Consider the following 22,365-nt stretch of genomic DNA (forward strand, 5'->3'; position numbering starts at 1 on the left):
GACTTCTGTAAAGGGAACAATCTCTTTTCCTTTTATGGCTTTGGCCTTTAGAAATTTCTAGGAGAGAGAGTTCACTGAGGCTACTCTCCCTGGAGGAGTAACTCCCTAAAGCTTTAAACTCATTGTGGCTGAGTTATTCTTTGCAGTTTATACTTGCTCTGCCTCAGTCACTCTGCCACGTCTTTATTTTCTTTTATTCACTCAGTCATACTCAGTAAGGAAAGATGATCTAGGAAAGAATCTTGAACTGACATCACCTAAGGAACAAGAGATTGAAAAGCTCCTCATACCTCTCTCACACTCAGGCAGTGGTTCTGAACTACGAGAGACTTTTCCCCGCTCCATCATTACCCTGAGAGCATGTGCAATGTCAGGAGACATTTCTGATTGTCACAACTGAGCTGGGATGCTGCTAAACATCCCACAATGCAAAGGACAGCTCCCCACAACTAACAGCTATCCAGTCCATTATGTCAATAGGGCTAAGACTGAGAAATCCTAATCGTAACAAACTAATTGAATAGACTGTTAAGCAACTCCACATTATTTTCAATCATTATTTCTCTTGCCCTATTTTTGGACCATGCATGTATGGCTTAATTTCCACGAGATAAATGCACATATGCTGTGTATCCACTGAAACATCATTTATGAAAGTTCTACTAAAAGTTTGAAAACCATAATTCTTATCGTAAAACCATTCTTTAATCCTCAAGCATCACTTCTGATTTAGATGGACTGGTCACATCAGTATTATTAAAAACAAACAAACATACAAAAACAAACTTTAAAGGATTCAATACTCAGCAGTTCCCATATGCTCTGGTCTTATTTCTTTAAAGCAAAGCAAACCAAAATGTTTATGCATGAGTGCAAGCAAACCAAGAGTTCCAGATTAACAGGCGCTCTTTCAGTGCAGGCTCTTTCATCTGTCATTTCCCAGCAGAACAATAGCCGCAACGACATAGACCTGGCCCTAACCCGACCAAACATTCTCTCGTCCTCAGCCACCTCTCCCTCAGGCAACACAGATGCCTCCATATCTCCGTGTTCCTTCTTCTCTGCAGCAACACTCTCTCGTATACCCTGTTCCGGTTGTGGCAGTCACACTTTGGTTTATACTCACAAATCAAAAGCTGTCAAGTTACAAGACAGAAAATACCCTACATAAATTCTTACATTCACCTTTGCGGAACGGCTGATAGTCATTTTTATCGGGTCTCTACCACAAATTAGCAAAACTATTTCATATTTCTAAACATTAATTGCTATTTTCCTCTTAATTTAAGATTTTGATGACACTGATACATGGTACATAAAACCACAATTCCCTCAGTGAAATAAATTACAATGCTGGGTTGGTGCAAACTGCAGTGCAGGACTGTTAGCAGGCCAGGCCCCTTATCAGTGTGTGATATGTTGCCATTCTCCCAGCACACACATAAACACTTTTTATCCAATTGTCTGGCTCTGCATTCCCCTTTCCAACCAAGCTTTTTATCCCAGGAGGTCAAATCTTAACTGTCCCACAAAGCTGACTGCCACAGAGTACGGCCCTCATTTGGTAGACGTTCTTCCCATGAAGCACATTCTCTCTAACAAAACCGACCACAGGGCTCCTTTAGTTTTTAAAATGGCTATTAATTTTAACTCACGTCAAAACACACACTCTAGAACTCCTTTGATCCGAAAGGCAAAGGAAGTCCTGGGAAATGCCAGTTCACGGAACGCGCATGCTAAGGAGAGAGAAGAGCAACCACCAGACACGGGAGCCCAGGAAACTCTGTCGGCAGCGAGCTTTGATGTGGGCAGTGGCACCGGCACTTAAACGCTCTCCATGACTGCAAACATCAGGAGCTATGAGCATCTTGGCTAAGAGGAAATGATTAGGCAACTTTCAGAAGTTATATGACGACTCAAAGCAGACTTGCTGCTATTATAATTACCACTAGCTTGCTCTGTTACAGGCATGCTTTCCATGGGTTACCTCATTTAATCCTCAAAACAAGTCTACAAAGGAGGAATGATTATCCCCATTTATAGATGAGGAAGCTCAGCCCTGGAGATTAGCAACGTGCTGAAGGTCACGGAGCAGAGTGGGTGTGAGCAGGGCCTGGAGCCCAGGCCTGCCGGCCCCTCAAGGCTGGGATCCCCCCCATAGACCCTGCCCCAACACCAGGAGTTAGGACCAACCACACAGAGGCCCAAGGGGCTGGGAAGAGCTGGTCTCCCCCTCATTCTCTGCCTCCAAAGAGCCTGATGTTTCTGAATTGGTAAGGTATTTAAACATGCTGCATAATCACCAAACAAAATCTAACCCTACGTATTTAATCATTAACGTTTTTAGGCTACAGAAAATGCATGCTCTTTAGGCTCAGGGTGACCTGGGGCTGCCTGTTGGGCAGAACTGGGCTCCAGGAAGGTGCCTGGCTTCACTGGAGGAAGAACTCACCAGACCTAACAGCTCAGGCCTTACAAACAGGGGTAACTAAATCAGGGTGATAATCAGGGATTTAATTCTGGTTTGAGGAGACAGCACAGTGGGGGGAGGAAGTCATCTAGAGAAAATAAAGAAGATACGATAAATGGAAGAAAAGATGGAACACATCAAAACTTCCCTGATCTGTGTTGTAAAAACAGAAGAAAGATGCTTGCAAAATAGCCACAAACTTTGATTCTTAAACTCCTACTCCCTATAAAACTGTATTTAAGTGATTTATACCTTATTTGGGGAGTAATTAATGAATTTATATATACTACTTTCACTTTGTAATAAAAAAATCATGACTATGAATCAATCCAACTTATAAACAATTTTTTATAATGAGTTGGAATCCTATGCATAAAGAATTCATCACATTTTAGCATTTTATTTCATGAACATGAACACTATTATAAATATACCCATTTACTTTCTTTCTGCCACTGTGGTTACAGACCCTCCCTGCAACAGACCGCTAAAGAAAAAAAAAGATAAAAGAGAACTACTGAATTGAAACTGTGTCACAGGCAATAAATAAACAAAAAGTATGCCTACATCAACAGGCAATGCCGAAGCACTTTTCTATTAAAGGGTTTGCCTTCTAAATTACTCTTCACAAAAAATCATGGCTCAGAGCCAGGGAAGTTGGGCATTCCCATCTCACTTTTGTTTGTGCCTTCAAAAACCCTAAAAAGAAAAATCAAGTTTTCCCCACATGTAAAAATGAATTCAAGAGACCACATTTGCCAAATCAGCTGTTTATCAACATATATAATATACCCTCTTATAAATTGAATTTGTTTCTAAATTGCACGGTTTTGCACATAAAATAGTGTGAGTTTGAGTAAATATTTACTATTCACTTCCAAAGTGCTATGCTAGCACTGTACAACTGCATGAGCTCACAATTATGTAGGTGCCAGAGAACTACCCCCAAGAGAAGTTCAAACACCAGACAATGAGGGCACTAACACAAAATCACCTCCCAAGGCCTGACTTTTACCAAGAAACAAAGTAACACCATCACTGCGAAAGTTCAAGTTTGCTCTTTCTAACTCAAGTCCTAACCATCTGGACAAGAGGTAACAATTCTTCTTGCTGCCATGGGAATCTGATCAAATCCACCTCTGGCCTGCAGTTAGCCTGCAGGATTTAGATCAGTAAGCCCTGTGATCTTTAATATAGACCAGAAGCCAATAATCCGACCAATTCTTTCTGGAGTCATAAATCAGGGTCTGACTACAGCTTGTCTCACGACCCACCAAGACACTAGCTGTCTGCTACATATTTCCTGAAGAGAAGTAGAGAGACGTCTCAAACAAAGTCAGCATCAGCAGAAGTCAGGTGAACTAGTGAGAGGGATTCTCCAGGAGGAAAGGATTTTAGAAGGCCCTGATCTCTCTTCCCCTGGGGTGGCCCAGAAATTCCACGTAAAAGTGGTCAGTGGCCAAGGACTCCAGGCATACTCTCTCCTCTAAACATCAGGACTGAGATGAAAAGCCTAAAAGTCAATTTAAACAGACACACCCCTATGGAAGCTAGGGAAATGAGAGGATGGGTAGGGGACCACGGTAGGTAGATGAAACCTAATGAACAGCAAACAATGGCATCTCCTCAGGTCAGGGTTTGTGAATTTACATGAAATTCTTGACAGTACAAGTGCCCTTTGGGAACTTTTAATCTTGAATTACTCTCCCCTAAATTTTTAATTTTAATTTTGTCTGTGACTTAACTGGGAACTTATAAATAAGGGGGAAGAACAGACTAGCCATTGCTTTGCCTTACCAGCCTAAAAGCAGTTGTGTGGCTTTCCATATGGGTTTCTAAACACAGCCCTCTACACAGGCTGCTTCACTTGGCTGGGGTCAATGATACCATGGCTGCAGTTTTCAAAATGGGATTGGGCAGATGTGGAGATCCCGGTTTACTAGATAATGGGATCTACACGATTGGAGAACTTAATCCTCCTCCTCCTACTACAGTGCCCAACCATATCTGGGCCTTTCAGGCACACCTACAGCATCGTGTACATACATACATCTATGCAAACAGACCAGAAGTTTGATGAGCTCCAAGGAGTGTGTCCCTCTGAAAATGAGGTGAGTGGGCCACAAAAGGAGGGTGGGCTCCCAGCTTCTGGGTACTATTCTCAGGTAATGGTGCGACTTCAAGCCTGTTTGTCCTACAGACATCTGGATTCGTGCAGGAAGGCTGAGCTGTTGGGATCATCACCCCTCCCACAACTCCAGAAGACTCCATTCACACAAAGCACAGTGGGAAAGGCACCTGATTATGTTGTACAATGTGGCAGCCCTGACTCCCACCCACATCCCAAGCCTGAGAAAGCCTGTCTTCCCCTCAACTTCACCACCAACTTTAAAAGGACCAGCTTCATCCGGCTATGTCTCAATTTTCTAATCTACATGTAATCTCAAGAAAGCCTCACCTACATGAAGGCTGCTTGACACCACTTCCTACAGAATTTTCAGCCTATGAATATTCTCAAAGAGCACTAGATCAGGAGTCAGAAGTCATATCCTCTTTTACGTCACTCATTCACCTAACAAATGCACATTAAGCAAATATACCAGGTACAAAAGGTTCCAAGGTAAACGAACAAGACAGAGCCCTGCCCTCATGGGGCTTTGGTCAAGACATTCAGTATCTTTAACTGAAATCCAGGGGCTTGGATGGAAAGCTCTGTAAAAGTCCCTCCCAGCTACTCTATGCTCTGCTCTCTGCTCTGGTGCCAAGAGGGGACTGAAGCATTCTGGAATGTTCTGTGCTTCCCTGAACAGATACTATTTTTACTCCACATACAGCCATGTGATTTATCTCTATTCTGCCAAGCATAAACTACCCATTTTCACTCCTGAGTTTACTGGACTAAGTGCTGCCCTAATCTTGAAGGCCCACTGGCATGCACATCTCAGGCTCCTTGGCACAGGGACTCTCACAGCCCCACTCCTTCATGCAGAGGAAATCTGGTCCCCTCAGATCAAAACTACAGAAAAAAAACAGGAGCAGGGCTGCCAAGGCTTCCTCACATGTTGCCTTGAGTTTGTTTATTTCTTCTTCATCAACTCACATCATTTCTGACACTGCACTTCAACTTCCTGGACACAGCCATGGAGAAAAGCTTTTAAGAGGCACTGAAGTACAGCCAATTCCTGATTAGCCACAGTAATGAAGGAAAGGAACAGCATATAACCAAAGCAAGACGACTCTTGCCTCTGAGAACTACAGGCAAAGATTCTTGCACAGGATATGAAGAAGCACTAATGAAACAAGTGAAAATCTTCCCTCTCTAAAGCCTGACCCCAGCCCCACCCCAGCAAGTACCCTCAGATAACATTTCAGGAAAACACTTGGCTCCTTTTGCCTTCTGAGAGTTCCTATCCACCAGAAAGGGAGGCGTCCACAGTCTCCGTTATCAACTTGCAGGGGGGAAATATCAGCTCCTGAATCAACTGGGAGAATAGATTGTTTTAAGGAACTATACAAACTAAGCAATGATTAAATGCACTTAACAATGGTTAATATTTTCTTAGCACATCATAATAAAAGTTTTCTTTTTTCAAAGTTGAGTTCACAAATATTAAGCAGAAATTTATGCAGTAGAGATGGAGATGCTACAGACAAGGAAGCGATTACACATGAGGTAGCAAGAGTATCAATGAAGGTAAATGAAGAAAAGGCTGGACTCCAGAAATAAATCAGCAAGAAATGGTGAGGAAGGTGGTCGATGCCTTCTGATTATATGCACAAGCACTCCACAAGTTAACACTCTGCAGATAAATATACAAATAGCCCTTAGTAACCCCCTCCGACTCCCTCTTTTGCCCTGCCCACCCCTGGTCACTCTGTTCCCCCTCAGAAAGAACCAGGCTGCTTGGGGAATGGTGCCAGCTGGTGGCTGGTACAGAGAACTGCCTAATCTTCACCACAGTCTTGCCCTTACCTTGAAGGAATCTTTCCCCTCTCCCTCCTCTTTCCTCCGTGTCTTCTAATCATGATCACGAGGGCTTAACTCAAAAGTTAGAAGTCTCCAATAGAACCCCAGATCCTCACTTTCCTACTGGGAGACGTTGGGCAAATCACATAACTTCTCTTTGCCTCACTCCCTTCTCTATAAACATGGATAGAAACAACTGCCTACCCAGCAGGGCTTTGATGAAGCCAGAGATATGAAAATACATTGAACAGACAATACCAATCAAATAGAAGGTACAGCCATCACTGCTCAGTTTAACACTCTGAACAGTGCTCAGCTCAATGGAATCTGACTGCTCGCCACTGTGTTCCAAACAAATCAAGTCAACAACAGACGGACTGGCAAGCCTTCCTCAGAAGTAAAAGACAACATCCCAACTCGCTCGCCTGGTGGGTTCCTTTATTTTTCCATTTGAACACCAGGTTTCTGAGAAACCGGCAGAGAGGTATTTCAGCACTTGCATCAACTGTTTTAAGTCTCTAACCTCTCACTTAGGGCAGAAATAACTGTGTGCTCAGGACCACGGTGCTTCCCATGTTCTCCCCCAGCACTAGGGAAATCCAGCTCTGGAGGTACAGGGGGAAATGGACAGCCCCATGAGGCTCTCCCACATCCCCAAATGCTATCACACTGTGATTGAGATCTCAAAGACGTTAATGAAATTATCTACTCTGCCTTTTATTCTTTAGTAACAACCACAAAATTAGATGAGATGACCCCCTGCTCCTCTAATTTAAGGCCCACTTTATTACCTTCCTCCCCAATTCTCTCTCTTCTAAACAGATATGAGACCCTGAAGACCCATAGGCCAATGAGATTAGTAATTGATGGCTTCTTCCTCCTGGCCTGTTCTCCAGAGGGAGCTTCTCCTCCCCCCAGGGTGGGGTCACAATCAGTTCAATCTTCATGCTTCACAGACAGCCCCTTTGAACAAGATCAAATGTTTCCCCACCCCTGCCTGGTGCTCCGCTCAAAAGAGCAGCAGCTCCTTCTCACTCAGAGCATTAGCATCAACTCAGCCAGAAAGGCAAAGGCAAAAAAGGAGGTCAGCATGGTTAATCGTCCACCGGCTAAAACACAGGCCCACTCAAACCAGTACCTAGGGAGGGCTGATCACCCCCATAAAAGGGCACTTTGAAACCAGGAACAAGGAGAATGAGAACTATCTTCCCCAGCCTGCTGGGCTACAATGGGAGCTTCAGCTGTTTGTTTGCTTTTTCAGATCCTGGCCATAAAGGGAAGAAGGACTTCTCTGCAGCAACCCCAGGCAAGCAGATAAAACGCAGGCAAGGCAATCACCAGGGCTTGCCAATCAGGAAATAAGGTGCAGGAAAGATACTCATCAGTGGAGGAGGGAAGAAGTGCTCTAGGCAGCCAACAAAGGCTTCAGGATGGGCCATTTGAAGAAGGAACCTGAGATAACAGAATTTCAGAAGTCTCAGAAATTGCTCAGTGTCAGAACTGATCAGTGAGACAAAGGAATCATATAAAATCAAGCTATTTCCTTTTTCTCATCACGAAAAGAGGTGGAAGAGGAAATTCTTTCTTCTCTTTTGCCTATTTGGAAGTTGCTTTTATTAGCTTGTTATCCAAAGGCCTTTCTTTCCATCTTCTTAATCCTAAATCCTAAAAAGACACTAAGGAACACGAAATTCATTTCTTAACTGAAAGAGGACATGAAAGTGATTAAAACAACATCTCAAGTCCTTTAGTAAATCAAGTCTAAGTTATTCCCTTCAAAACCAACTTGTCCTGGAAACGAGAACTGTAAATTTTCTTTCAAATCAACTACAAAACCCTTATAGGGTATAAGAAAAACCAGTCAACAAATCACAGCTGACAAGCTACCTGATCAAAGTAAAATATAGTTCCTAAATTATGCACTGACTGGACTCTGGAAATGGAAAAGAGCAAACTCCTCCCAGAGATGTCAATACAAAGGTAGCAGCTTTACAATGACACCTGGAAGGTTATTTTGAAGACTTTGATCCTCTTTTAAGAAACTGTAGCTGAACTATGGTTGAAGATAAGGATTCACCTGAAAGCACCAAAGGGACCTGAGGGGGGATGTGCCCATTATTTGCTTCTTGGTCACCTGCTGCCATCCAGGTCTGGAGTCCAAGTCCCAAGCACTTCAGCAACAAACGAAACTGTCAGTTGGAGACCAGTGTGCTAATGGCACTGGAGTCCCAGACCAGCTGCTGTGTCCCCTAGTTGCCTTTGCTCTAATTACTTCCAAATGCTGAGCCTGGGATACAAGGCGTCTAGGCTGGACAGTGTCTTTGGATCAAGGTCAATGCACCAAAAGAGCTAAATGAAAAACACAAGGGCACACCCTGATGTACAAGGTTTACTGATGAGGCACTAGCAGTCCCATTTTCAGAAACAGTGAACGTTTCATTGAATGAAAGAATGGCACCATATTTAAAGTCCGAAATACAAAGTGTGGAAGCTCCAAGAAAATTCAGATGCTATTCCCACTTCTTGAACTTTCTAGTTAGGATAGTGTGGGCAGTCACGATTCAGCTAGAAATACTGCCAAGTGTGACTGAATGTGCACAGGTGCGAGTACCCCTGCATGGGCGTGGGGGTGGGGGGCAGCTCAGTAACTCAAAGTCTTGACCTACCTCCTTTCTTTTCCTAACCTGATTAGAACTGTATTGTAAAAGAGGAGGGATTCAGAATCATTCAGCTCCTAGAAGCTCAGTGAGTTGCTAATTAGTATTATTTGGTAAGCACTCCCCGTGTGTTTGGCAGTGGGAAGACTAGACACAACAATCACCCTGTATCAGCCTCCACAGTGATGGTGAGACAAAATATTCAATAATATCTCACATTCCAAAGACTGCTAAAACCCACTCGTATTTTAACAACTGGGTTTTTATTTCAATTTCTTTCCTTAGTTTATTTTTCAAGTATGATAGAGAAATTGGATTCTATGGAGACTGGAAATTCCTGGGCAAAGCTAAAATCCTCCCTCCACCCAAACCCAAGGAAGCTTTAAGAATATGAAGAGGGTCAGCTAGGAGTCAAATCACTTTTACTGCCTTTTCCTTCACTAAACTCTCCTTCAGGCACCTGTACAACTGGGGTTTAGCTCCAGGTAGAAGAAACCACGGCTTTATGACTGCTTTTATGCAGGACTTGTTGTCCGGGTAACTCTACTAGGTTGTGCAAAGCACACACAGAAACCAGAAGACAACTCCTTTCTCTTTGCTTTAGTGTTGCATACACCCAACCAAAGCAACTGAAAAGGCTAAATGAGTGGTGTTAACACAGAAGCAGAAGAAGAAAGCAGGAGCAAAAACTCAAGAACACATTCTACTGTGTGAAATTAGTCCTTGGTCAGATTGAGGTATCACCCCCAGAATTCAATGGACACAACCATCCACCAGCTCTTGATAGGACTCAGGCTGCATTTTGGCTCCCACACTGAGAGGAATCACTGCACTGAGTTTCTCCTCCCACCCCACAGGATAAAGCAATAATTCAACAAGCCAATCAGTATGTTCTTGAGGCACCCAACTTACTAAGAAGTATGGGGAAAACAGAATTGCACAGATTTTAAAGCTTTTTATTAAAATTATTTAAACCTCCACTGTTTTAAAACAAATGCTCAAGCCACTCAGAAGTGTTTTTATTTCCTTTAAGTTGGTAATTGGGAAAATCTATTGTTTGCTCCCTTATTGCCTGCACATGTAGATATATTTTCAATCCTATGGCAGTCTGCTTGCCAATGGTTGGGCTAATGGCGGCTTTCAGAGCCTGGTTGACAACTGAGTCTCTCCCAGGGAAGCCAAGAGGCTGGTTGTTCATGACCCTCGGGCTGCAGGGGGCCATTTAGTACATTACTGCCCTCCTCCCCCCTCTCCTCCTACCCCAGGACCTAGCAACACTACGCTACTAAGAGGGAAAAAAATGAAACAAAAACTCAAGACCTCTTATCCTTTTCAACAAGGGGAAGAATCTAAACTCCTATTGATTTAATTATATTATGGTAAATTTTCAATTATGTGTGGTAATGTGAGCAAACAGCATGTAATTAATCCAAAAAGCCAATCTACAAATTATTTAATTGGCTTAAGAACACATGATTTTTTGTGACTCTGCCTTAGTTTAGTTTATTGGGGCATTTTTTCCTCAGGCTAATATTCATTCATTCATTGAAAATCTGTTATGTGCCAAGAGTAACAAAAGGAACTCACAGACTAGAGAAGAAAAAAAGATGTGCATAAACAAGTACCAAAAGCTCACCATGACAAATACAAAGTGGTATATGAGCACAGAGAAGCAACTATTCTTTTGGAAAGCAAGAGGAAGGCTATGTTCGTAAACAGCCTCTCATTAAGATACTTTGATGAATAAAAGGTGAAATTTGGGCTGGGACATAAAGGAGAAAAAGGAATTCTAAAGAATCAACCCCGATGCAAGGGAGAAGGGTACCTGGCACAAAGGAAAGAGCAGTGCCTGGAGTCAGCCAGCTAAGTAAACATCTTCACAAGATAACTCACAGCAGGGCAGGGGACCATTGGACATCTTCCTTAGGGGAGATGTTACTCTAAATTTAGGATTTTCTTTTTAATAAATGAGAACTTTGGGTAGTTATTAGAGTGTATATGTCATGGCATAGTTCTCCAACTACCACTGGACACGAGCTGGTCCCAAGAATCAACCCCTTACCTGTATGAGGATGTGCTCCCTGATGAGATGCAGAAATTACAGGCCAGCTGTGAACTCAACAGTCAGTTTCCCAATTTACCTGAAAAACAACAGAAAAGGGCCATTTCTGTTAACTTGCAATAGCCAGGCATTTAATGGTCCCAGAAGAAAACCTGCAGACCATGGCTAGGGGCTTCCGTCTCAGAGTAGAAAACCTAGGCAGCATCAGGTGGCCCAGGGGTTGGGCCAAACATACTAGGGTGAGAATTCTGTTGCTGCTGTTGTGTTTTTTTAACTCAGTAGCAGGGTAACCATAAGGCAGTTAATTAAGCTATCTATGCCTCGGTTTCCTCCCCTAGAGCACCTACCTCACAGAATGTTCCCATATGCCAGGCACCATCCAATGGGTTCCCTGTCATCAAGGAGCTTACAGTCCACAAAGGCAGAGACATGAACAGGTAGTAATCACGACTGTGATGCAGCTAATAAGGGCGGAAGATCAATTTACAAGATGATGTGGGAACCTCTGCAGAGGCATCAGGTGATTCCAGAGAGGTCAAAGGAACAAATGATGGGTAAGATGAGGTCTGGCAAGCATGAGTTGACCACAGGCAGAGGGAATAGCACAACAGGATGCCCTGGAAGCAAAAGGGGTTGGTGACCACTGGAGTCTTTCAGAGGCCAGGAAAGAGACTGGTGAGAGATGAAACTATAAAGGTAGGCAGTCACAAAGGCCCTGCAGCGATTTTAGAGTCTGGACTTTATCCTAAGGCCAGTGGCAGCCAATGAACCCTTGTATGTAGGAGAGTGGTATGGTTCACAGAGAAAACTTTCTGCAATACCAGAGAAAAAACAAATGCGGAGGCAATGAAAGCCTTTCTTAGCTTCCCAAAATGTCACATCCTGGTATGTTGTAGAGAGGACCAGAGAGAAGGCCCTACAGTAAGAAGACTAAACTAGGGTCCCCCCTCCAGCATCTCCAGTGAACCTGAATTATAGGCTCCTCCAGCTTTAGGTGATTCCCAATAGGCAAACACAAACTCAGAGGTACCACCTCACGAGCAGAGTGACTGTCCCAGCCATCCTCCAGAGGGTTTATAAATGAGCAGGAATCACAGTGGTTCTCAAAGTGTGATCCCCAGACCAACAGCATCAGCACCACTGCAACTTCTTAGAAATGCAAATTATTTGGCCCCATCCCAAACCTAGTAAATCAGAATCTCTTGGGGTGGGACCCAGCAAGCGTTGGTTTAAAGAGCCCTCCAGGTGATTCTGATGTTCCCTAGAGTTTGTGAACCAACTGCTTTACTGCAAATGGGGGCAGTGCCAGTTCTGGGGGACAGAGGGTATCGGCAGAGCTAGCCCAGCCTGGAAACCCCACAGTGACTCTATGCTCGAGGCTTCCCATTCCAGGGGTCTTTGAAATCCATTTTTGTTTAAAAGAAGATACACAAAGCTGGTTTTGACGGGGCTCGGAATCTTTCCCAGCCCTGCAGAGCAAAAGGTAGAGAGCACCAGTCCACCTGTGAGCTGGAGATGTGGCACTGTGGGAGGATTCCATTTTCCCAAAAACAGGCCTCTTCCTGTTCTCCTGCAGCCTCATTTGTCTTGCAACAGGCAAAGGGAACCCGAGCTTCAAGGAAAGTGGACACATGCTTCTGCTTTTAGCAAACGTTTCTCCTACCAACTAGATATAGAATCTGACCACTCCAGAAAAGAAACAATAGGCCATCCTGGAAGGCTCTGGGAAGTTTTATCCGAGGGTCAAGCTTCTTTTTGTAGTGTGGAAGAAACTCTGTGATTAAAAAGACACTAAGGCCCAGAAGCCATAAAGTAATTCTGGGTTGAGAAGAGCTCAGTTTAGCTCTTCTTTGTCTCTCTCTTTGAATACCTATCTTCTCTCCCTGCTAAAAAAATAAATAAATAAAATTTTAAAAAAATTAAAAAAAAAAAACCCTTCCCTCCAAAAGAGCATATTTCTGTAAAAAGCAGGAAAATTCTCACATTCTTGTTTATATTTCTATAGCTCTTGCTTTCTTTACAAAAGGGGGGAAAATGGGCCAAAGTGTAAAAACAGTGTTCAGATAAACACAGAGTGAGATAATATACTGTGTCCCAACCACATCCAGCTTCCAGGCAGTCTGAGCTTTACCACCTCAAAATCGCACCAGGATGTCAAACTGTGCAAGGAACCCCACGCCTCCCAACTTGCATCAAGTAATACTGCAGAAATCCCATTTTTCTTCCAGTGTAATGCACCTTCCAGCCTGCACACTCCAGCTCTCCAACCCTCGGACCTGTCCCTGTGAGGCCACACTTCCAAAGGCCTTTTACATGTCCCCACATCACCTCTATATCCTGCACCCCCACACCTTGTCAGCCACAGATGATAAAGGCTGCTCTGCCAGTTTCTCCCTACCAAACAGATTGTGCCCTCTGAGGAGCCTAAAAAGTTGTGTTGAATAAGTAACTGAGCAAACAAACACATGGACTCACCCAGAGTAAGGCTTAGGCCTGAATTCCATCCCTCACTTTTCCTAGCCCAAATAGATGAAACGACTTGCCCAAGGCCACTGAGCAAGTTAATGGTAGTCATTCCAGGGAAAGGGGTACAGACAGTTCTTAACGCTTTCTGTCACTCGTGGGCTGTGTCCCCACTTTACCTGAGTACCAGTAAACCATTACCCAATGAAGACAGGACATCTTATTTGTGACAGAACGGATTCACTTTTTTGAGTGTTTTATTTCAAGACCCTGCCCAAGAGCATGGAGAAAAATCCTGTGAGTCTTAAAATGTGGGGCACTGGGCCCAATCTGGAGATGGACAGGGACTCTTAGGGGCAGAAAGGGGGGATGACTATGTGTTAGGGTCAGTCTTCACACAAGTTCCCAAACTTCTGACTCCTGGAGCTTATGTATAACTTCTCTATTGGTATTGGCTAAACTCGGGCAGCAGAGGCAAAGAGAAACTCACAACCCATTCTTATACTGTCCTGAAAACACACTGTATGTGTATCACTCCAAGCTTTGGTTTTGGCAGTAGAAAGTCAACGTTGAAGATTCTTTTTGCCAGCCAGAGGCTGAAAACTCCTGAAAAAGGTATCTATTCTTCAAAGATATGAGAAAGCATGCTCTAAAGACCACTGCCCATGTGAAATGGGGTCTCAGAAGAGCCGAGCCCTTCTCCTCAAGCCTGACTGGGAAAAAGCCCCACGGTGGACAGGGGAGAGCTTCTACAGCTGGCCAAGTTCACCTGTTAAGCAGGTACAGAGCAGGTACAGAAACTGGGTCAATTGTGAGCCTTGGATCTAGCTTCTCTCTCAATACCAAATCAATTAAAGAAAAGAAGAGGAAAGTAATCCTAAGTACAATTATGGTTTTTTACCTTAATTTTCACATATAGATCCCCTGGCTTTTCACTGCAGCTGTAATGTCATCACTCTATGTAAAATGGCCACATTAAAGAGAAGTATGCCAAGCACATCATCAATGACATTAAAGTTCCCGTAACACACATGCAAATGAAGTGAACAAGAATCAGGTGTGTCTAGTGCCCTCTCAGGTATCCTGTGAGCCTCTTGAGCTGCCCAAGACACCTGGAGAATCCATGGCCTCCCACCTCCCATCCTCGCATTTGCTTCACACTTCACCTCATCAAAAAGCCCACTCTCGTCATTCCCTGATCTCAGCTAGCTGATCTTAAGAAGCATTTTCTGATATCATTTATCTTAAAGTATAAATAACTAATGTATTATCTGTCCTATGGGTGCTTGTATGTTTAATGAGAAGCTTCAAGAGAAATGCTTTCACCCTAATCCCTCTAACGGTAGAATTTACAGTAAACACACTTAGGGTTCCACTTTTTGGGTAAGGAGCCCTTTCTGCACTCCTCCTACTCCAGCCCACTGACCATTTCCTACTTCATCTGGTTCTTAAACTGACTCTGCCTCTCTAGGGTGGGGCTGAGGTTGGATCTTGCATTTGTAGAAATGGAGGTTAACTGTGATATAACCATGTGGAAAGCCCAACCCTTTAATCTGCTAGTTCACACAGGCTGAGAACCAAACTGGTCTGTGGAGAATGGGATGTCCTTTATCCGTCCATTTCTAGTCAGCATTTAAAAAGGGGATATCCATTATCTCCAAGGTCTGAAGGAAAGGCGAGAAGGTAATGGAACAGTCAGCTTCAAGGCATTATTGAAGGCTTCTCTGCAGAGGCTCAAAGCTTTATTGCCCAGTATTTCCAAGAATGCCCCAAAGACTTAATTGGTGTTGGTAAAACCTTCCTAAAAATAAAGGCTTCACAGAAACAACTTCTCCATTGTTGACAAAGAATTCTCTGATTTGGTCCCATCCAAGATAAGCGCTGTAAGAACTACAACATGTGTCAAGATGAAAAATGAAGTGGATCCAAGGGGACAGAAGGCAGCCCTTCACAACCAAGTATCCCAAAGGCCAAGAAAAGAACTGGTAAGGGAGCCCCTCACACAAGGCCAAGATCACAGGCTCACATAAATGGATTTTCTAAATTGACATTTCTCTGAATTGGGTTTCTAGAACCTGTCTGATCATAAGAAACACCTTGAAGCTTTGTTTAGAAACTAGTTTCTCACACCATACCTACAAAATCAAAACCCCAGGGGAGTTTTTCAAAACCCCAGCCCTCCAAGGGTTCAGGCAAGTCTCAGAAAGTAAGCTCTAAATGAAACAATGGGTAACTTTTTTTAAACTTTGTAAACACATAACTTGAAAAGCTATATGTAGATTTAATTGGAGGAAGATGGAGCCTTCTGTATCTCTTAAAATTACAGAATATAATTAACACATAATAAGGAAATAAGGAAATCAATTTAACTAAAATTTAGCAAACCCAAAACCTTTCCCCTTAGCCTAACCATCTCCCTACCCTAAGAACTAGAAGGAATCCCCGCACAGCTGCTCCTCAGAGCTATTAGGCCTGGATACAGGCAACAGGGCTGAGGGCCCTTCAGTCTCATCCGGATAGAAGTCATCTCCAACCAACATTAAGTCAGACTTCACAGGTGACCTCATGGTCTGCGAGGTTCAGCAGAATCCCAGGTCCCACCAAGCCCTGCTGAATCAAACCTGCATTTTAACAAGATCCCGGGTGATTCCTGTGCACATGCAAGCTTGAGAAGCCCTACCTTAAGAGGTGGGGAGGAAAGTGCCACTGCAAGACTTTTACCCCCACCTAAGGGATATGCAGGTCCTCAACCCGCCCACTTATGCTCCAGACTCTAAGAGGCCTTCCTCCCCCAAGCTCTTTTAGTCTGTCAGTCCTGGCTGGATTCAGGACCAAATCACCATCTCAGCAAGGCCCAATAACTAGCTGAAAATACAAAGTCCAAATTTAAGGGCGTTAAAAGGAGGCATCTCCTTTGATTCTCATCTGGCTCTCAGAAGGCAAGAATATGGACCCTGTGACCATAAATCAGGGGAGACAATCCAAAGTGAAATAATACCAAGGAATGCTGGCTCTCTGGGTTACAGCACAATGTTAATGAGGTCAAGGTCACGGGTATGATTAGCTTCCTCTGTGTCTTGGCAGACTCCAACCCTCCGCCCTCCAGTCACCTACAAAGGCTGCCGTACCCTTGGTTACTAAGAGGACTTGGAGAGAATGACAAGGGGAGGCTGAGCAGAGCAGCACTAGAAAAGGACTCAAAGAACTTAAATGACTGATGAACAGAATGTATCTAGGAACAACACGCAGCCCAGAGAGAAGGCTGACCTGACAGGTGACCCGGTCGGATCTCAAAACTATCTGGACAGACTGAACAACACGCCAGAACTGAAAAAGCTGACATTTCACAAGAAGACATGTGAAGTCCCACGGTCAAGATTTTAATAATCAAATATACATACACAAGCTAGAGGAAATCCAATTTGACGGCAGTTGTTTAAAATTTTTTTTAGTAATTTTTTAAAACACACACATTTCATTGACTAATCTGACTGCAAAAGTAGCTAACACACTCTTGGGGTCCCTGTGACTACTCTCCAGATCAAGGGGAGCAATGATTCCTGCATAGCATGGCTGGTCAGAGGATCCTGAACAGTCCCCTGGCCACCTGCTGACACAGGTGTACACACAACTTATCACACCTGTTCATCACCACCACCACTTGGATTCTTACTATTCAGTGTGGCCTCTTCACCCATGCTGACCCCAGCTACAGCTCCTTTGGGCTTTGTATTATAGTTTACACATTCTACACATCAGCTTAGCTCCCTTTGATGCTGCCCTTTCCTTACTAATTAAGAAAAGAATGACAGATCTAAAAACAAGCTGGAAAAATGGAGTGAACTGACAAGGCAACCTAAGAACATCCATTTACCATAAAGATTCAGATCAACTATCACTTCCAGTCACCTGTGTAAGCTGGCACACCATAAATTTGTAGTGCTACATATTACAGCACAAATCCATGCAGAGTCAGTAATTTGGTTGGTTAATTATGAGCTTCCACTACAGGAGAACCCTGAAAGGAATACTTTAAGAATGAGCAAATGACAGAGTCAGTCTCTGTTGAGACATTTCTCTATATAGAATCATCTTCTAAAAATAGACTGTTAGCCATTTTTAAAAAAGAAGTGATTTTAGATTGTTTTTAAAGTTATGAGCCTTGTTTTTCTTAAGAGTATATTTAATATACAATGACAAATCATTTACAAACACAAAAACACTGCTTACTGGTAAGTCTAAAGTTCCCAGACTATCCAATCTATTACTTTCAATTTCAGAAAACATGTCCTCCCAAGGCAAGAGAAAAAAGTTAATTTTTTAAGAAGTTAGTTTGTCTTTAATAAATGTATACCATGCACCACTTATGTGAAGATTAATTGAGGCTACTGTCTATGCAATGACAACCTCTCTGAAACAACTGCCTAAATGACTCAATTCAGCCCAACTACAGCCTACCCCAGGAAAAAGGAAGCTTGAACTCCAGGTGCCCCTGACAACACCACTTAATGTGGAAAGAAAATGCTGAACAATGGAATCTGTGGAGAAAAAAAATCCCTTTAATTTTCAGGGGATGTGGGGAAGGTGCTGCTATAGAGATATTTAATATCTCACTGCTGATCAGTGTTATACCGAATGCTGAAACAATTTCAAACGAAAACTAATGTGCCAGTATAGTTTCACATTTAATTCAGCACTTATCAACCAGACAGATGCTTACATATTTACATGCAGCAGTGAAACAACTCTCAAATCACACTTAAAATGTTTGTGAAAACAGACAAAATGTGCTGACAGCAAGGTGTGGGTTCTTCTCTATTGTTTGGAGGAAACTCCCCACTCTGGCTGTGGGTCACCCAGTCATGGTTGCATTCCTCCAGCCCTCAGTATTTGTAACTATATTTACAAAGAGTAGGAATTTCAATTCTATTTAAAGACAGAGACCTGCCTTACAATGGATGCACCGCAGATGCCAGGAGACGTACAGTGTTGCAGCCCAAACTGCTGCTACAGTTTTGTACAAAAACAAAACACCCCACGAACTATTTTGCACTGATTTTAAAAGTAACATGCTACTGACCAAAAATGTGGAAAACAGAAAATTAAAGGAAAAAAGGAGTCCCCATAACCCTACCAATCCAAGATAACCAGTTAAAATTTTAGTCTATGTCCTCTTCTGGGGCTATCACTTTTCCTTTCAATAGCAGGCAAGGCTGAGGTGAGGCATTATTGCTGGTTACATAGACTGATGATGACTAATAATCCCCACAAGTCTTACCCTAAATCCATAGCAGTAAGGGTAGGAATCAAATAGCATGCATGCAATTCAACAAGCATCTGTTGGGGTCCACTCTGTACACTTTCATTTATTCCACAAATGACTGAAATTCAAATTAACAGCAATAGCCCTTGAGGACTATTCAGTATCCTCAAGAAAAAAAAAAAAGGCAAACTTCATTGCTTGTGAACATGAAAACAAGTTAGTTCTCCCAATACAGAGACCAGAAGAGTCCTGAGCACCCTCCTGAAGTTGGAAACATAAATGTTGGGGAGAAAGGGTGTGCAGGTGGAGCAGCTGCAGATAAAAGACCTGGGTGAGCAGCTGTCCACCAGCAATCCGCGGCTGATCAGCAACCCAATGATCCCTGTGAGTCTCTGAGCTTTTAGGATCAGAGAGATTCAGCCCCAAACTGAATGTTCCTAGCTCCATTAACAAACGGTGCTTTAAAAGACCATATTTACTGTTATAACCCCCTAGCTTCATACATCAGTCTGGGCTGCTAATCAGCAACATACTAGCTTTGGCAGCCAAAAGCTAGACAACCTGGTTACAGCTAGTTGACTCATTCTCTGTACTTAAAGAAGGCACAAGGAAATACTGCTTTTACTGCTAATGTCACCTCAGTAAATATTAAACATGGTTTGTTATGATCTCTCTGAAATCCTCAATATTCTTCATTCAACTAGAGTTTGTTATGAATCCCCTGAAATCCTCAATATTCTTCATCCACACCTACTGTCTAAGAAACCAAGTGCAGTTTTAAAAGTTGGTTTGGTTGAGCTGTCCTAAACGGGACTTCATAAGTTTACCTTGAGTGAATAACTGAGAAATATTTTAAGTCTGACTGAAATATTTTTTTAAATAGTACCTATAAAATCATTTAATCAATAAAATGTGTTAAATGAATATCAGGAAAACTCACAGAAGGGGGGAAAAAAGTGAAAAATACACCCAAGTTTTCCTTTCTCACCTGCCAAGTCTCAAAGTCAAAGTTAGGTGTTTCTCTTGACCTAGCTGATGGTATTAAGGTTAAACTAAGAAAACATGCAGATAGCATACTTTTTAAACTGTGTCCAGTATTTTATGGAGTTTACACAAAGCTAGCTTACATTCTTAGCAAGTGAAGGTCGTCTTACATTTTCTTAAAAGCTAAATAGCTAGATGACAGATAGATGATAAATAACTATATATCCATCTATAACTATATAAATATAAATCTCTAAATATACATAAATGTAATCACTTTTATCAGTTACATATCCTAACTATTAATTATGCTTTCAGAACCATTCTATTTACATTCCTCTTTACTATCTTGGCTCAAAATAACATAAACCGATCTAATAAAGTCTGGCAAAATAACATCATCAAGAGCTGGGCCATTTGAGGCCAAGGTCAGGGGCTTGACTATCCCATTAGGCCTGCTGAAAGAATGAAAGAGAAAAATTCTGTTTCAAAGACACAGATTACTTTCCCCCTCAGCACTGCTTAGTAACCTCGAGGGAGCAGGCACGAGACAGAGGCATTATGACAACCACTTGCCCCTACTGTAACAGTAACACCATCTATCATCTCCACATCTCTCCGTCTCTGCTGGGTATCTCTCCCTGAACCACTCACAGTTCATTTTGGACTCAATACTGAACTCATCACTTCTCACCATTTCCCAAACTGAGGTTCTCTCAACTGCTTAACTGGGCTCCCTTTTGCTGAGAGTCTGCCCCCTGGGAATGACCAAGGAAGAATCGTCAGTCTCTCCAGGCCTCTCCCCCCTCCCTCACCACAACCTTGGCCTTGGGGAGTGCTCAAGTCTTGCCAGGATTCCTGCTCTACTGCACTAGCCTCCTAGCTCACCTCCTGCCCCACTCCCCACCCACCCCCACCCACCCCCAGTCTCCTGATCACCTAGCCTCCACATTTTGGCTAAAGCACTCTTTCTAAAGCTCCATCAGGTCACATAATTCTCCTACTGCAAATTATCCATCTTCCACACAACTTTTGAGATAAAATTCAGGTTGTTCAGCCCAGCACCCCAGACCCTATATACTCAGATACTTCCCCATGCACAATATTGACTCTGGTTCAAGCAATAACTGGCAGTGACCTGACCACCTGAAACTTTCCAAGCCTTCTAGACTTCCCACATACACATTATTATTGCATCATTTATCACCTATGTAATTTTAAAAGTAAATAAAAAGGAAAAAAAATTGAAGGTGCAAAAGGAACCAAGTATTCCTATACTGTTTAGGTCACACCTACAGCAAGAGAGATTCTGGTATTACAAGTGCCAGACAGATTCTTTCCTGGACACAATCAGGGTTTTATAAGCTGATGACCAGATCCTACCTCTGCCTCTTTTGCCTTCTCACCTCTGCAAAATTGCTATTTGTTTTCATGATGCATTGACTGGTGGTTCTACTTAGTCATGACTCAATCAGCTGGACACATACTTTTAAAAAGTACAGAAAGAAAAAGTCCCCCACCCCCTTCTCCCTTATGCCTATGGAGGATGCATAAGAGAAGTGCAGGACAGCTGGGAGCTGCTTTTTATCCCCACCACTCCCAGCCAGGTGGCTTCCTTCCCATCAAGCTGGCTTGTGGAAGGGAAGCTCACCCAGTGTGCTGCCTTCCCAGTGGCAAGCTGTTCTGAATGGATAGCTTCCAGCGCTTATGGAGCTCCTTGCACATGGAGTTTGCCAAGGTTGATCCTTCCCACTAGAATGTATGGTCCAAGAGAAGAGCGGTTTGCTCTTGGTTCTTGCTTCCCACACTAACTTAAAACAAGCAATACACAGCATTGCTCCCTGCTCAAGAAACATTGTTTTAATAACAGTAGCTTTTGTTCACTTTGCTCTTCTGCACAACATTTTCCAAAGCTTCATGGCTAGTAAAAATTGGGCAGTGCAGCATTAACCCCAAAACATACTCCAAAAAAATTTTTTTTGAATAAATTCTGGAGATTAGATATTTACTTACTGTTTGTAACTTTCTCAGAGCAGCAAGCATTGGGTAAAATAAAGCCTTTAGAATTCCCAAGAGAGGTATTTACCATGTCCACCACTATATCCAGCTAGTTTTCTTGTTTCCCAGATAAAACTTGGATATTTTCTTTGGTGGCACCTGGGAACTAAGAACCTGTGGCCAGCGGGGGGGGGGGGGGGGCAGGGGGGGGCAGAGAGCTTGGAGCTTGGGATTTCATGCCACACCTGTGTTTTGCTCTTACATCCAAATGGAGCCTGCACATCACACTCCCTGAAACTGGAATCCCAGAACGCTGGGACTAGTAATGCTATTATATTACTATATGAACACTGTATGTAGTAAAACCTCTTTAATTCATCATCAGTCCACCCATCTCTTTAAGAAAGTGCCATCAGTTTTGAGCCTATCCACATGGAGGAAGAGTATAATTTATTTTTTCCATGAGGCATGGCTTTGCTCTTGTCGACAAAGATCCTTCTT

General features: G+C 43.0%; 1 protein-coding gene across 3 annotated transcripts in view; it reads right to left on the bottom strand.

Moving 5' to 3' along the window:
- The window catches only part of LHFPL2 (LHFPL tetraspan subfamily member 2), a 187,505-nt gene that overhangs the window by 162,995 nt on the left and 2,145 nt on the right, over positions 1-22,365 (bottom strand). For all 3 annotated transcript variants that reach the window (XM_037801492.1, XM_037801490.1, XM_037801489.1), the window contains exon 2: positions 11,157-11,235. The gene's annotated coding sequence lies outside the window, so the exon portion shown is untranslated. The remainder of the gene's footprint in view (positions 1-11,156; positions 11,236-22,365) is intronic.

Source organism: Choloepus didactylus, chromosome 13, assembly GCF_015220235.1.
Source record: "Choloepus didactylus isolate mChoDid1 chromosome 13, mChoDid1.pri, whole genome shotgun sequence".
In the NCBI taxonomy this organism is placed as follows: Eukaryota; Metazoa; Chordata; class Mammalia; order Pilosa; family Megalonychidae; genus Choloepus; species Choloepus didactylus.